The sequence below is a fragment of the Tamandua tetradactyla genome, chromosome 1 (genome assembly GCF_023851605.1).
Source record: "Tamandua tetradactyla isolate mTamTet1 chromosome 1, mTamTet1.pri, whole genome shotgun sequence".
NCBI classification, from domain to species: domain Eukaryota; kingdom Metazoa; phylum Chordata; class Mammalia; order Pilosa; family Myrmecophagidae; genus Tamandua; species Tamandua tetradactyla.
The window spans coordinates 103,746,926-103,762,765 of NC_135327.1; the positions used below are offsets into that span (position 1 = coordinate 103,746,926).

General features: G+C 38.6%; 1 protein-coding gene across 1 annotated transcript in view; it reads left to right on the forward strand.

The window, feature by feature from the left end:
- Positions 1 to 6,138: 6,138 nt before the first annotated feature.
- Positions 6,139 to 15,840, forward strand: part of MACC1 (MET transcriptional regulator MACC1) — a 209,932-nt gene continuing 200,230 nt past the window's right edge. Inside the window, exon 1 of the mRNA XM_077122236.1 lies at positions 6,139 to 6,211. The gene's annotated coding sequence lies outside the window, so the exon portion shown is untranslated. The remainder of the gene's footprint in view (positions 6,212 to 15,840) is intronic.

A 15,840-nucleotide genomic window follows, 5' to 3' on the forward strand; every position in this document is an offset into this window, starting at 1 on the left:
CATTAAGCAGTAAATATTCTTGTGGGTTCCAGTTTGAAGGAAGTAGAAACCATGAGGCTGGAGAGATGTGCAGAGATAGACTTTGAAGGACCCTGTCTATTCACCAAGGAGCTTAGACTTTCTCCTACAATTGGAGAGGTGACACCAAAAAGTTTTAAGCAGGCAGATAATTTGGTCAGATTGGCATTCTGGATACATTACACTGGTGTTAATATGTGAATGAATTTAAGAGGATGAGATTGGAGTAGGTTTAGATAAGAGGTGGAAGTGACCCAGCTCAAGAGAGGTGATGGAGGGGAAGCCATAGATTCGAAACATTTAGGATTAGTAAGGAACCTAGGAGCAAAAATAATGAGAATGAGGAATATAATTTTGAAATGGCCTACAGGACTTTCAGATGGAGACGTTCAGAAGGCAGTTGGAAACACACTTTAAATCTGGAATTTAAAGGAGAAATGGAACAGCCACTGCAGATTTAAGAGTAAGAATATGATAGATGGTACATAAGGTCATGATTATCCATGGGAAAACATATATAATAATTACAGAGTAAGACCAAGAAGCAGAATCTGGGAAACACTGCAATTGTGGGCTGAGATAGGATGTTCAGAAAGGCAGGAGAACAAACAGCAGTTGGCTTCCGTGACAGAAGATGAGAGAACTGAGACACTTCTAAGAGGAGGTTGTGGTCATATGGCCAGATCTACAGTGAAGGTAAACAGATTACAAATTCTCCACTGGATTTGAACCCAGGTCACTGATGTTTTGGGGGACTGCATCCTCAGTGGAGGGTATGTTAGAAGCCAGACTGCAACATACTGATAAGTTGGAGACATCTTTGAGGTGCTGAGATGAGAAGAGAATGACAGAGATCAGAGGGCAACCAGAGTGTGAGACTTCCACATTTCCCAATCTTTTTATATTCTACTCTACTTAATGTTTTTATATTATCTGTATAGAAACTTTTACTTGGTTTTATAATATAAACCGTGTCTATTGGATAATCAGCCTTTGCTCAACTTACCTGGAAGTAGGGTATTGGCATTTTAGATTTCAGTCTGGAAGGAAATATGTTACATCTATAACACTTGGCAGGGAAATTCAAATGCTGCAGTGTCAAACATACTTAACTTGATGTCATAATTAAACCATTCAGTATTTGGTGAAGAAATGAAATCTCAGGAATTTAACTTTGTATTACATTAAATAACAAAGAAAAAATATAACTTTTGCTCATATAAATTGTACACTCTGATATGGAAAAATAAATCCTGATCTTTCTTAGAAGACAGAATCTTGGAAATTCATAGCTAACAGTGACCTGGCACCATGGATGATTGTTGACTTAAATTTTAGGAATTAAGACTCTTAAATAGAAATGAAAAATGTGAAGACTAAAGAAGTCAAGTGACTTAATCAAGGTTGCTGAACAAAATTAATGGCAAAGCCAATATGATAGTTATATTTAATTCTCCTTCACTGAGTATATCTTATGTGCCAGGGACTGTGCTAAGCATTCCCTATTTGTTTTCTCTTTTAATCTTCAAAGGCACTTTTGATTTCAATGCTATTATTATCACCCTTTTGCAGAAGGGGAGAACTGAGTCGCAAGAGCCAAAACTAACATGTCCAAGATCAGACCGAAAATGGTGGAGTTAGTAGTTAAACCCAGGAAGTTTGACTTGCCAGCCAGTGCTTTTAGTCATGACCGTCTTCTGACAGGTATGGCTCATCCAGAGTGCAGCCCCCAAGCATGGGGGCCATTAAAGGTTCTGTCCAGTTTGAGCTTTAATGGGAAAGTGTTAAGAACAGAAAAATTTTCCGCTTGATCATTATTGAGAAATTTAATTATTAAATTGGTGTTTTCTTTAACAAATACACTTCAAAAACAATAGTTCTGCTTTGTTTTTCTTACCACAAATGTAATGGAATGGTAACACATTCAGAAAATCTCATTGTCATGAAGGAATGAAATACTTCATTATATTTTTGCCCACGTAATTATTATAATAATAGGCTATTACACATTCTTCCCTTCTCCACCCAAGGAATTTTTTTTTTTTAATGAGCAGGATCCAAAGTGGATGGCAATGGATTTGTCCAGTCATTGCTCTTTTGGGCTAGGTAAGTCCAATTTAGAAAGGGATGAACTTCAGCAGAATAACATCCTGTCAGCAACTTGTGTCATCATCTTCAGCAATGAAATCATATAAATTAACTTTATAGCAGAGGTAAAATTTGTGACTAATATTTTCACACCCACCTTAGGTAATTGATGGAAAATCCACTAAGTGAAGCTGGCTTTGCTGGTGGAGAGGCTTACCAGAATGACCTCATTGCACATGAATTGGTTGTTCAGCATTTACTCAACATGCTGCCCACTGGCTTAACAAGAATCACCTAACTTCGGGGCTGCTTCCATCCCAGATAAGTGCAGAATATGGAAGAAAGAATCCGGCTCAGGTCCTTTTCTTCCCAGACCCTGGTAGACTAAGTGCAGAGGAGCATGTAGGCCAAATGGGGTGATGGGATTCTAGCAGGATTGTCTGATGGGCTTTTCCAGTTTTACCCTCCGTGGTTTACCCCCTCCCCCTCTCCCAATTAGGAACCAGAATCTCCAGGTGAAGAGGCTAACACCTGTGGCTCTTAATCTTAGCTAAGCATTAGAATCACCTAAGGAACTTTCCAAAAAGTACTGGCATGCCAGTATTTTTTCTTAGTGTAGTGTGTGGGCCGGGAAGGCAAACCCCAGTTCGCCATACAGGAGATGAGCATTCTACCGCTGAGCCGCTCATGTGCCCCCAGTGTTCTTTTTAAAATCAGAATCTCTGAACATGGAACACTGATATTTAAAAATAAGAAAAACTCACCAAGTGATTCTAATATGCAGCCAGGATTGCATACAACAGGCTCACTAGTGTAGTCTGAAATCCTCGCAGATAATTCTGATATCCTCATCTTCCCTAACTTCCTCAACTCCTTGATGAGAAATCTCAGACCCACAGGAAGGTGACAATAATGGGTAAGGACGGAGTACTTAGTTTCTGAACAAACAAGCAAAGTTGTGGAACAAATCTGAGTCAGTTTCTCAAATTCAGCACTATTTGGGCTCAATAATTCTTTGTGACTTCTTCGTGGTGGGGCTGCCCTGTGCATTGTAGAATGATTAGCAGCATCCCTGGCCTCTACCCAGCAGATGTCAGGAGCACCCTCTCCCCAGTTGTGACAACCGTCAGATTGTCTCCAGACATTGCCGAATGTCCCCTGGGGGTCAAAATCAACCTTTGTTGAGAACCATGGATCAGGGCAATTAACAAAAGTAGGGCCCAGCAAGTGGGCCTGGGGATGGATCCAGCTGGAAAAAATTAGAAATCCTTAAATGCAAACTGGAATGCATGAAGATTTATCTGAGGCCTTACTCTTTATCTGAAGAAATCACACAAGTATTTGTGATTTGTTATGGTCATCTATTACCACATCATGAGCCACTGTAAAATTTCGGGGCGCATAGCCATGACAACATTAACTTTATTCACAGATCTGAAATTTGGTGAGGGTTTGGTGAGAGAGTTTCTCTTATCTCTGCTGGGGCCCAGAAGCTGGGACTGGAATGATCTGAGGCTCACTGACTCACACGACTGGTGGTTGAGAGTGTGGTCCATGGGGACTTCAGCAGGAGCAGTGGCTCAAAGATGTACATGTGGTCTTCTCATGTGGTTGCCTGGCGTTTAAACAGCAGGGGTGAGCATCGCAAGAGGACCAGGCAGAAGGTGCATCTCATTGTATGTGGTAGTCTTGAAAGTCACAGAGCAGTTAGTTAAAAATATGTCCAGGGCGGGCTATGGTGGCTCAGCAAGCAAGAATGCTTGCCTGCCATGCCAGAGGACACGGGTTCGATTCCCGGTGCCTGCCCATGTTAAAAAAAAAAAAGTCCAAATTCAAGAAGAGGCAACATAAACCCCATCTCTCAAGGGAGGGTATGTCAATGCTGCCTTATAGGAAAAGCATATTGGGCAGTCTGTATTGATGCAGTCATCACTGGAAAATAAAGTCTGCCACAGAGTTGAAAAAGGCAGAAGATTAAGGATTACTTGCTGGGGACTCGGACAGTGCTACCTAATGGTTGGTCTAAAGGTCACCTGTATCAACCAACTGATACATTGTCTCAAATGCAGATTTCTGGACCTGTCTCCCAAGGATTCTGACTGAGCAGGTCAGCGTAGGCATCTGGTATCTGCTTTTTCAATAAGCAGATTTCCTAAATGACTCTTATACACGTTAAGAATGCTCTTTGTTTATACAAGTGCTTTAGTCATTTACACATTTCCATTGCCCATTTACACATTTTCTTCCAAGAACCAAGGTGGTGATACAGAGATAGTTTTGAAGAATGTAGTTATTTTGAAGAGCCACTTCAAACATTGACTCTGTGTTTGTAACATGCACATGTTACTTGTCAAAAGACACTTGGAAAGTGGTGTTGCTGATTGCAGTTCTGTAGACATTTGATTTGTTTTAATTTCCATGCCATATCAAAATGACAAAAGGGAAAAGATATTACAGTCCAAGTCAAGAAACTTAGGAATTTTTTTTTAGTCTAAGTTTAATGGTTAAATTGTATAAGCCTTTATGTTATACTTGAAAACTTTAGTTTAAATATCAAATGAAAACCCAACATTTATAATGATGTAATCGAAGTTTTATCATAAAGAAGGATCCATTGTAGAAGCATAAAATGATAATGTATATGGTAATGTAAATTCCATTTTCAAGGAGCATGGTGAAAATGTAGGAAATTAAAGTCTAGCATAGAGACTTTGTCCTGGCTTGAACTTTGCTGGTTCAGCAACTTTAATGGCTTAAAATATACTTGAGAAAAAGGCCTCTGTGCAATCAAAATAGAAATAAAAGCATAGACCCTTTACTTGGGGTCTACTTACTATTAACTTGCGTGAAAGTCTAATAGAAGGCACAATGAGAGCTGGAAGCAACTGAGACAATGAAAAAAATATTATTTTTAAGCAGAGAAGTTTGCAGTTTTCAAAGAAGGGGAAATCCACTTTTTTGTCACTATCTTAGGGGCACTGCTATATTACAGTGGTACAGCAACTGCTTTTCATCATGGTGAACCTGAGATTTTAAATGCTTAACTTATTTTAAATTCATTTTGTTTAAGAGATTGGGGAAATATTTAACAATTTTAGGAGAATATCCTTTAAAGTGGTTAAAATAAGACATGCTTTTGAGAAACAAACTTCTGTTATCAATAAATTTATTTTTGTAGACTACCTCATTGGCTAGATGAGCCAAGATGCAAGATAACTGACATAAAACTTGGTCAATCTATGAAGATCTTTCTTTAAAATCATGTTTGTTTTTTTTTTAAAAAAAAATTAAAAGCTTAGTTGTGCCATAAAATGTAAAATGGAAATTTAAATCTGAGAAACTCTAACAGCACTTTAAAGTTGTATGTTGATATCAGCAACACTAACGAGCTGGGAAGGAACATCAGACCCAGAGGACCCTTTAACCTTCCACCAAGTGCTATCGAGTCTGGCCCCAAAATTCATTTCAAGTGTGTCCACTTCTCTCTGCCCCTTTTGCATCTTGCCTCCAACCTTGCCCATGACACCGTCATCTTGCTCATCTGTGTTCCTGCAACAGACCCCCATCTCCCTCTTTCTTCTCTTATCTGCCTCCAATCTATTCCCCATGCCACCATCGGATAAAGGTACTTCCTTCTTATAATCTGCTACTGTGGCTTCTTCTTCAATTTCAAATAAAACTCAAAGCCCTCACCATGGTCTTCAAGACCCTGCATGATTCTGGTTGTTCCTACATCTCGATGCCCATCTCACCATAGTCTCTCCTCGGCCTACTCTGCTCTGGTTCCCTTGGCCTTCTTTCAGCATCTGGCATTTGCACTGACAGTTCCCTCTGCCTTTTTTTTTTATTCTTGGCAGGGCTGCCTCTTTATTTTTCCAGTCTCAGTTTAAATGGCACCTTCTCAAAGAGGTCTTTCTTGACTACCCTACTTAATGTTGTTTTCTCTTCCGAATTATTCTCTATCACAGAACAGTATTAAATATCTTGACAGCCTATATCATAATGTTATTTATTTGTTTATTTTCTGTTTCCCTTATAAGCTACTGGAGGGCAAAGACTACATCTGCTTTATTGAACACTGACAATGGTGGATGCCTGGTACGAGGTAGGTACCGAATTAATATTTTTGAATGTATGAGTGAATGAATGAACAAATGAATAGTGGCCATATAAATAAATCAAGGGCTAACTACATGGAATCTATTATGTCAACTGCATATACTAACAAAATATGTCTGTTTTTAACAAGATTTGGGTGATTCATAGTGTTCTCTGCATATGGATTTCGAAATGAGAAGTTTGTAGAGATCATAACTAAAACACATTCTCAACGTGTTTTCATTTCCTAGCTGCTAAAAAAATGCCGTACAATGGTGTGCTGGTTTGAAGCTGTTATGTACCCCAGAATAAGCCTTGTTTTTTTAAATCTAGTTCTGTGGGTGCAGACCTCTTGTGCATGGGACCTTCTGGTTAGGTTATTTCAATTTGAGATGTGACCTACCCCATTCAAGATGGGTCTTAATCCTTTCTATTGGATTCCTTTAAGAGAGAAAAAAGGACAGAAAAAGCCAGAGAGCTCAGAAAGAAACACCTAGAGAAGTTTGGGGAGAGCTTAGAGAGAAAAGCTAAGGAGATACTAAGAGAGGACCCACAGAAGCTCAGAGAGGAGGCCACTGGAATGAGGACCTGAAAGCAATGACATCCAGGAACAAAAGACCAGTGGGCACTGGCCATATGCCTTGCTATCTGACAGAGGAACTCCAGATGCCAGTAGCCTTTCTTCGGAGAAGATATCCTCCTCTTGATAAATTAGTTTGGACATTTTCATCACCTAAGAACTATAAACTATAAGTTAATAAATCCCTATTGTAAAAGCCAAACCATTTCTGGTATAGTGCATTCCTGTGGCTTTAGCAAACTGAAACACATGGGTTGGCTTAACAGGAATTTATTGGCTTACCAGGTCAGTGGGACTCTAGATGGCTGGCAGCACTTGGGTTCCTTGGCTTTTCTTTCATATGGCAATACAAATATGCATCTTCTACTTTCTCTTCTGGATTCTGTGAACTTCTAATTGCTGGCTGCTCCCTGGGGCTTCTCTCTTTGTGTCCAATTTCCTTTGCTTATAAGGACTTCAGTCACATTGGATTAAGGCCCACTCTCATTTAGTTTGGGCTCACCTGAACCAGAAACATCTCCAAAGGTTCTAATTACAAAGAGGTTCCCACCACAGGCCCAGGGGTTGGTAGCTGAAGCTACCTTTTGGGAGACATGATTCAATTCCCAACATTATGGGGTCATCGATGACACTGACTTCTTTCTCCAAACATGGTTGTGTCAGAGTGCAAGCGGGAGGTTGGAAATATACAGCTTGACTCAACCGAGTGTTTCTTTGGAGGAGAATAAAGAGGGTGAGATTAGGAGATAGAGTAGGATGTCCTTACTTCTGAGATCCCATTTACTTTTAGGCATCATCAAGAGATTACAACTGTTATTAATGTTCTGTATATAAAATTGAATATATACACTGCGCTCAGCCTTGGTTCAATAAACATGAATTTAATTGAATTTACCTTAGAAGGTTGGAAAACAGAAACATAACACTTTGCTCACGCTTCTCCTAGATTTACTATGTAGCATGCCGTTAACAGTAACTCTAATACAGACTATGACAGTGGAGAAGCCTGTTCCTTACTGTAACAGTAACCGGCAAATGATTCTTGAAGTCAGAGACCACGATTTAAGTATTTGTCTGTTTCCACGATGGGCCTTGGAGTAGGAAGAATCCATAATAAGGACCCATGAATGAATTGATAATTCTCAGGTCACTTAGAACACCCACTTTAAATTGCTTTTTGTACCAAATTGATTGAAAAGTGGATATAATTTTATAGGCTGCTAATGCCAATATACAAAAATGAAAAAAAAAAGTGCTGAAATAAATCTCTTTAAGTTGAAGTAGAAAAATGCAATGATAAAGGCATTAATTTTATTTGTAAAAGGAATACACAGTAGGTCTCATGTAGAACAAAAACAAAAAAGAAACCTTTAGGTGGCGGCCAAGAGCTATGATTATGAATTCTTTAGTCAGCTTTTATGAGAATTTATGATCTTGTTTGAAAGCAGTCCTGTTAAATGGGCTATTTAAGCCATGATAACTCAATATAAAGCAAATACAAGAAATATAATTGTATCCAGGAAGAAATGGATTTGAATGTTAATATTATAAAATAAACAATCAAATCTTAGTTTAGATCAAACAATGGGTGTCTGATTATGAATTATTAGTTAGGCAACCAGATCTGGGAAGATAATTTTATTGATGTTGAGTTATGGGACTAACTACTCTTAGCGGTGGAAATATTGTTTTAATCTTCAGAGAAATTGTCCAGTAAAAAAAAAGTCAGCATTTTAAGAACTAAGAGAGTGTAATAAAGATGTAAAAACTTTCCAAATATTCATTGTGCAATTGGAAACTCCACTCAAATTAGACACAAGGCCCAAGAAAAAGGTCAATTATTTAATTCATTTTTGCAACATCTGCCAGAAGCTATGGTTTCTTAGAATACTAATGTGAATTCATCTCTTCTGTCATTGCTCTTTCAAATGAAAGCTTATGACCAAATCCACCATATATGTCTTTTTCAGTTTTAGAAAAAAGGGAAGATATGAAATGTTTTTAGGTAGTCATCATGTTTTTGTGATGGTATGCACTATTTTCCCTCCCTGCTTATTCTTCTCTTCAATATGCAATAAAGTAGTAGAAGAAACTATTTTAAGGATCACTATTAGATATTGTTTTGTGGTCATTTTCACTTGAAAGTTTTTCTATTGATGATTAATTCTGCTAGCATTTAGATTCATCATATGTACTTTTTCACAAGGCTTTTGGCAACCTGAACTAAATTTGTATATTTGCTTCCAATTAATTAGGACTTCTGTAATGAAATTTGTGACCAGTTGAATAAATAACTCCAAAAATAAAAAACCAAATAAAACAAACAAAAATCTTGCTGTTTATCTTAATCCATTCCTGTGGGTATGAGCCCATTTTAAATAGGACCTTTTGAAGATGTTATTTTTAGTTGAGGTATGGCCCAGTTGAATGATTTGGGTCCCTAATCCAATTACTGAAGGCTTATAAAAAGAAAGAACATGTGGAGGAGAAGCAGGAAGTCAGTGGGACCTGGAAGGAACCGAGGGGGAGCCAAGCTACCCAAAGTTTACTAAAGCGAATACTATGGACCCTGAGAGGAAAGAAGCCCTTTAGCTTCTGAAACTGTGAGTCAATTCCTGTTGTTAAGCCAATCCATTGTATGGTATATATCATAGCTCCTGGAGAACTAAGACAAAGTGTCTCTAGTACCATTTGGCCACTTAAAGTGTTTTCATTTAGTATCATCTGTATGTACACCCGGCCTCATGGAGAAGAGAAAACGAATTAAAACTCTGACACACAAAACCAAAGATTTGACAAGCTTTCTAAACATAGCAGGAGAATAGAAACAGGTTAAAACTACTATAACAAATGCAAAAATTGGTGCCAAGTAACAGAAAGAAGAGAAGGAAGAACGTGGGTTGATATTAATAAAGAAAAACTTCAAAGAGAAGATGTGTAAATCGGTGAAGTTTCTTAATACATTAATGGGAAAGTAAACATTTTAGTTCCTAAAAACCTCCATTTCTGTTACTTAATTTCAATATTCCAAAAATATACCATAGTAATATAGATGTTATAAGAGCATTGAATAGTTCCTTTTCTAAATAGTTTCCACTACTTTGGTCAATGGAGGTAGTGACATCACCTCCCAAGAAGCTGTTCAGTATGTTATTGGATTACATAGCAAACTGCATGAAGAGAAGTACCCAGAAATTATTCCAGTCCTCTAGTAATTTCCAATACAAAATTGCCTAGGAATAATGTTAGGCTAAAATCCAAGAAAGTTGTATCTATGGAATTTATGTGGTAGAAGCATACTATCTCATATGAAGCCATGAATGTCTTCAAAATGATATTTCTGAGGCCAGGAAGGAAGACAGCCAGCTCTAATCCTGACTGTGATACTGTATGGTGATAAAATCATGCAAAGAAAACATCATTTCCCTGGGCAATATCTTCCTCCTTTTTGAAAATGAAAGAGGAGGATCAGGTGATCTCTAAGTTTTCTTTCAACTCTCAAACATTACATTTCACATTCAGTGAGTAAAACTAAATATAATTCAACATTAGTAGAGTCGAACATTTTGTCCACCTGTTGAGTGAAAGCACAGCCTCGTTTCAGTGAGATCTACTGAAGGAATCCAACTCTAAGCAGGCCCCATCCAGATTCTGAGACTAGTGCCCCCTGGAATTGTGTGATACAAGAGAGGCATGACTGCACATGGTGGCTGTAGAATTATATCAGTAATGAAGGAAGAGGATAGAGAGAATTTCTCTGTATTATAATTTTATATAACAATGGCTTGGTTCTAAACCACTCCTTTTACCAATCTTGAGGCCTTTAAAAAATATTTTAGAAAAAGCAAAAAACCAGAACAACAGTTGCAAAATCAGTAAATTGAAGAAAACATGAAGAACAGATATCTTAACTTTGGTAGGTAAAAAACAATTGGCAGAACTTCCAGAGAAGATGGCGGCTTAGTAAGGCGTGTGGGTCTTAGTTCCTCCTCCAGAACAACTAATAAAGAACTAGAAACAGTACAGAACAGCTCCCGGAGACACGACAGAGACCAGACACACAGTGTGCCCCATTCTGGACCGGCTGGACTGGCTAAGAGACTCCACGGCGGTGAGGTCCCCGAGAGGCACACGCTTCCCCGGGCCACGGTGGCTGGTGACCCTCCCCCACACGTGGCTTCCCAGGCCAGCTGGGAGCCTCGGAGCGGCGGTTCCTCAAGCTGCAGTGGCTGGCGACCGGAGCCCCTTCCACACACGTGGCTTCCCGGGCTGGCTGGGAGCCTTGGATCGGTGGTTCCCCAAGCCGCAGCGGCCCTCCCATACGCGGCTTCCCGGGCCGGGTGGGAGCCTCAGAACAGCGGTTCCCCAAGCTGCGGCGGCCAGCGCCCCTCCCCCACAGACAACTTCCCGGAGGGAAAGGAAAGAGTCTCCAATAGTAGTACAGACTGAGCCCAACCTAACACCAATAGTGGCATTAATGAACAACTTCTGAGTACTAAAAATAGGCCCTCAGCTCAGGTGAAACTGACCAAGGTGGAAGTTGCCGATTGGGCTAACTGAAAAAGAAGAAAGGGGGTGAAACAGAGCCTTCTGCAGCTGTTTCTATGGAGGCTTCATTGCCTCTGGGCTCAGCGCTAGGATTACACAGGTTGCAACTACCCTAAATGCAGAAACAGGCTGCTTTCAGGGCTCTCTACCACCTGAACCTTCCCCGCGGGAGGGGTGAAATGCAACTCAGGTGGAATCCCTCTCTCAAGGAATTCAGATCCCAGGACTTCACAATTTGAAGCCATTAAAACCAACCTACAAACTTTCCTCTGTCTCCACCACACACCCAGCAGTGAGAGTCTTCCAAAGTTAAAGGAGCCACAACATCTTTTGCCGGTGGGACCCACAGACAGACAAGCACCACATACTGGGCAGGATAAGAAAAACAGAGCCCAGAGACTTCACAGGAAAGTCTTTCAACCTGCTGGGTCCCACACTCAGGGAAATCTGATTAAATGCCCAGATGCCAGCAAAAAATAACAAATCACACCAGGAAAATTGAAGATATGGCCCAGTCAAAGGAACAAACCAATAGCTCAAATGAGATACAGGAGCTGAGACAACTAATTCTGAATATATGAACAGAAATGGAAAACCTCTTCAAAAACCAAATCAATAAATTGAGGGAGGACATGAAGAAGGCATGGGATCAACAAAAAGAAGAAATGGAAAGTCTGAAAAAACAAATCACAGAACTTATGGGAATGAAAGACACAGTAGAAGAGATGAAAAAAACAATGGAAACCTGCAATGGTAGATTTAAAGAGACAGAGGCTAGAATTAGTGAACTGAAGGATGGAACATCTGAAATCCAAAAAGAAACAGAAACTATAGGGAAAAGAATGGAAAAATTTGAGCAGGGACTCAGGGAATTGAATGATAATATGAAGCGCACAAATACACATGTTGTGGGTGTCCCAGAAGGAGAAGAGAAGGGAAAAGGAGGAGAAAAACTAATGGAAGAAATTATCACTGAAAATTTCCCAACTCTTATGAAAGACCTAAAATTACAGATCCAAGAAGTGCAGCGCACTCCAAAGAGAATAGATCCAAATAGGCATTCTCCAAGACACTTACTAGTTAGAATGTCAGATTCAAAGAGGAAGAGAGGATCTTGAAAGCAGCGAGAGAGAAACAATCCATCACATACAAGGGAAACCCAATAAGACTATGTGTAGATTTCTCAGCAGAAACCATGGAAGCTAGAAGACAGTGGGATGATATATTTAAATTACTAAAAGAGAAAAACTGCCAACCAAGACTTCTATATCCAGCAAAATTGTCCTTCAAAAATGAGGGAGAAATTAAAACATTTTCAGACAAAAAGTCACTGAGAGAATTGGTGACCAAGAGACCAGCTCTGCAAGAATTACTAAAGGGGACACTAGAGTCAGATACGAAAAGACAGAAGAGAGAGGTATGGAGAAGAGTGTAGAAAGAAGGAAAATCAGATATGATATATATAATACAAAAGGCAAAATGGTAGAGGAACATATTACCAAAACAGTAATAACACTAAATGTTAATGGACTGAATTCCCCAATCAAAAGACATAGACTGGCAGAATGGATTAAAAAACAGGATCCTTCCATATGCTGTCTACAGGAAACACATCTTAGACCCAAAGATAAACATAGGTTGAAAGTGAAAGGTTGGGAAAAGATATTTCATGCAAATAACAATCAGAAAAGAGCAGGAGTAGCTATACTATTATCCAACAAATTAGACTTCAAATGTAAAACAGTTAAAAGAGACAAAGAAGGATACTATCTACTAATAAAAGGAACAATTAAACAAGAAGACATAACAATCATATATATTTATGCACCGAACCAGAATGCCCCAAAGTACGTGAGGAATACACTGCAAACACTGAAAAGGGAAATAGACACATCTACCATAATAGTTGGAGACTTCAATTCGCCACTCTCATCAATGGACCGAACATCTAGACAGAGGATCAATAAAGAAACAGAGAATTTGAATATTACAATAAATGAGCTAGATTTAACAGACATTTATAGGACATTACACCCCACAACAGCAGGATACACCTTTTTCTCAAGTGCTCATGGATCATTCTCAAAGATAGACCATATGCTGGGTCACAAAGCAAGTCTCCACAAATTTAAAAAGATTGAAATCATACACAACACTTTCTTGGATCATAAAGGAATGAAATTGGAAGTCAATAATAGGTGGAGTGCCAGAAAATTCACAAATATGTGGAGGCTCAAAACACACTCTTAAACAATGAGTGGGTCAAGGAAGAAATTACAAGAGAAATTAGTAAATATCTCGAGGTGAATGAAAATGAAAACACAACATATCAAAACCTATGGGATGCAGCAAAGGCAGTGCTAAGAGGGAAATTTATTGCCCTAAATGCCTATATCAGAAAAGAAGAAAAGGCAAAAATGCAGGAATTAACTGTCCACTTGGAAGAACTGGAGAAAGAACAGCAAACTAACCCCAAAGCAAGCAAAAGGAAAGAAATAACAAAGATTAGAGCAGAAATAAATGAAATTGAGATCATGAAAACAATAGAAAAAATCAATAAGACCAGAAGTTGGTTCTATGAGAAAATCAGTAAGATTGATGGGCCCTTATCAAGACTGACAAAAAGAAGAAGAGAGAGGACGCAAATAAATAAGATCAGAAATGGAAGAGAAGACATAACCACTGACCTCACAGAAATAAAGGAGGTAATAACAGGATACTATGAACAACTTTATGCTAATAAATACAACAATGTAGATGAAATGGAAAGTTCCTAGAAAGGCATGAACAACCAACTTTTATTCAAGAAGAAATAGACGACCTCAACAAACCAATCACAAGTAAAGAAATTGAATCAGTCATTCAAAAGCTTCCCAAAAAGAAAAGTCCAGGACCAGACAGCTTCACATGTGAATTCTACCAAACATTCCAGAAAGAATTAGTACCAACTCTCCTCAAACTCTTCAAAAAAATTGAAGTGGAGGGAAAGCTACCTAATTCATTCTATGAAGCCAACATCACCCTCATACCAAAACCAGGCAAAGATATTACAAGAAAAGAAAACTACAGGCCGATCTCTCTAATGAATATAGATGCAAAAATCCTCAACAAAATTCTAGCAAATCGAATCCAGCAACACATTAAAAGAATTATACATCATGACCAAGTAGGATTCATCCCAGGTATGCAAGGATGGTTCAACATAAGAAAATTAATTAATGTAATACACCATATCAACAAATCAAAGCAGAAAAATCACATGATCATCTCAATCGATGCAGAGAAGGCATTTGACAAGATTCAACATCCTTTCCTGTTGAAAACACTTCAAAAGATAGGAATACAAGGGAACTTCCTTAAAATGACAGAGGGAATATATGAAAAACCCACAGCTAATATCATCCTCAATGGGGAAAAATTGAAAACTTTCCCCCTAAGATCAGGAACAAGACAAGGATGTCCATTATCACCACTATTATTCAACATCGTGTTGGAGGTTCTAGCCAGAGCAATTAGACAAGAAAAAGAAATACAAGGCATCAAAATTGGAAAGGAAGAAGTAAAACTATCACTGTTTGCAGACGATATGGTACTATACATCAAAAACCCTGAAAAATCCACAACAAAACTACTAGAGCTAATAAATGAGTACAGCAAAGTAGCAGGTTACAAGATCAACATTCAAAAATCTGTAGTGTTTCTACACACTAGCAATGAACAAGCTAAGGGGGAAATCAAGAAATGAATTCCATTTACAATTGCAGCTAAAAGAATAAAATACTTAGGAATAAATTTAACTAAAGAGACAAAAGATCTATACAAAGAAAACTGCAAAAAACTGTTAAAAGAAATCACAGAAGACCTAAATAGATGGAAAGGCATACCGTGTTCATGGATTGGAAGACTAAATATAGTTAAGATGTCAATCCTACCTAAATTGATTTACAGATTCAATGCAATACCAATCAAAATCCCAACAACTTATTTTTCAGAAATAGAAAAACCAATAAGCAAATTTATCTGGAAGGGCAGGGTGCCCCGAATTGCTAAAAGTATCTTGAGGAAAAAAAACGAAGCTGGAGGTCTCATGCTGCCGGACTTTAAGGCATATTATGAAGCCACAGTGGTCAGAACAGCATGGTACTTGCATAAAGATAGATATATCGACCAATGGAATCAAATAGAGTGCTCAGATATAGACCGTCTCATCTATGGACATTTGATCTTTGATAAGGCAGTCAAGCCAACTCACCTGGGACAGAACAGTCTCTTCAATAAATGGTGCCTAGAGAACTGGATATCCACATGCAAAAGAATGAAAGAGGACCCGTATCTCACACCCTATACAAAAGTTAACTCAAAATGGATCAAAGATCTAAACATTAGGTCTAAGACCATAAAACAGTTAGAGGAAAATGTAGGGAGATATCTTATGAATCTTACAATTGGAGGCGGTTTTATGGACCTTAAACCTAAAGGAAGAGCACTGAAGAAAGAAATAAATAAAT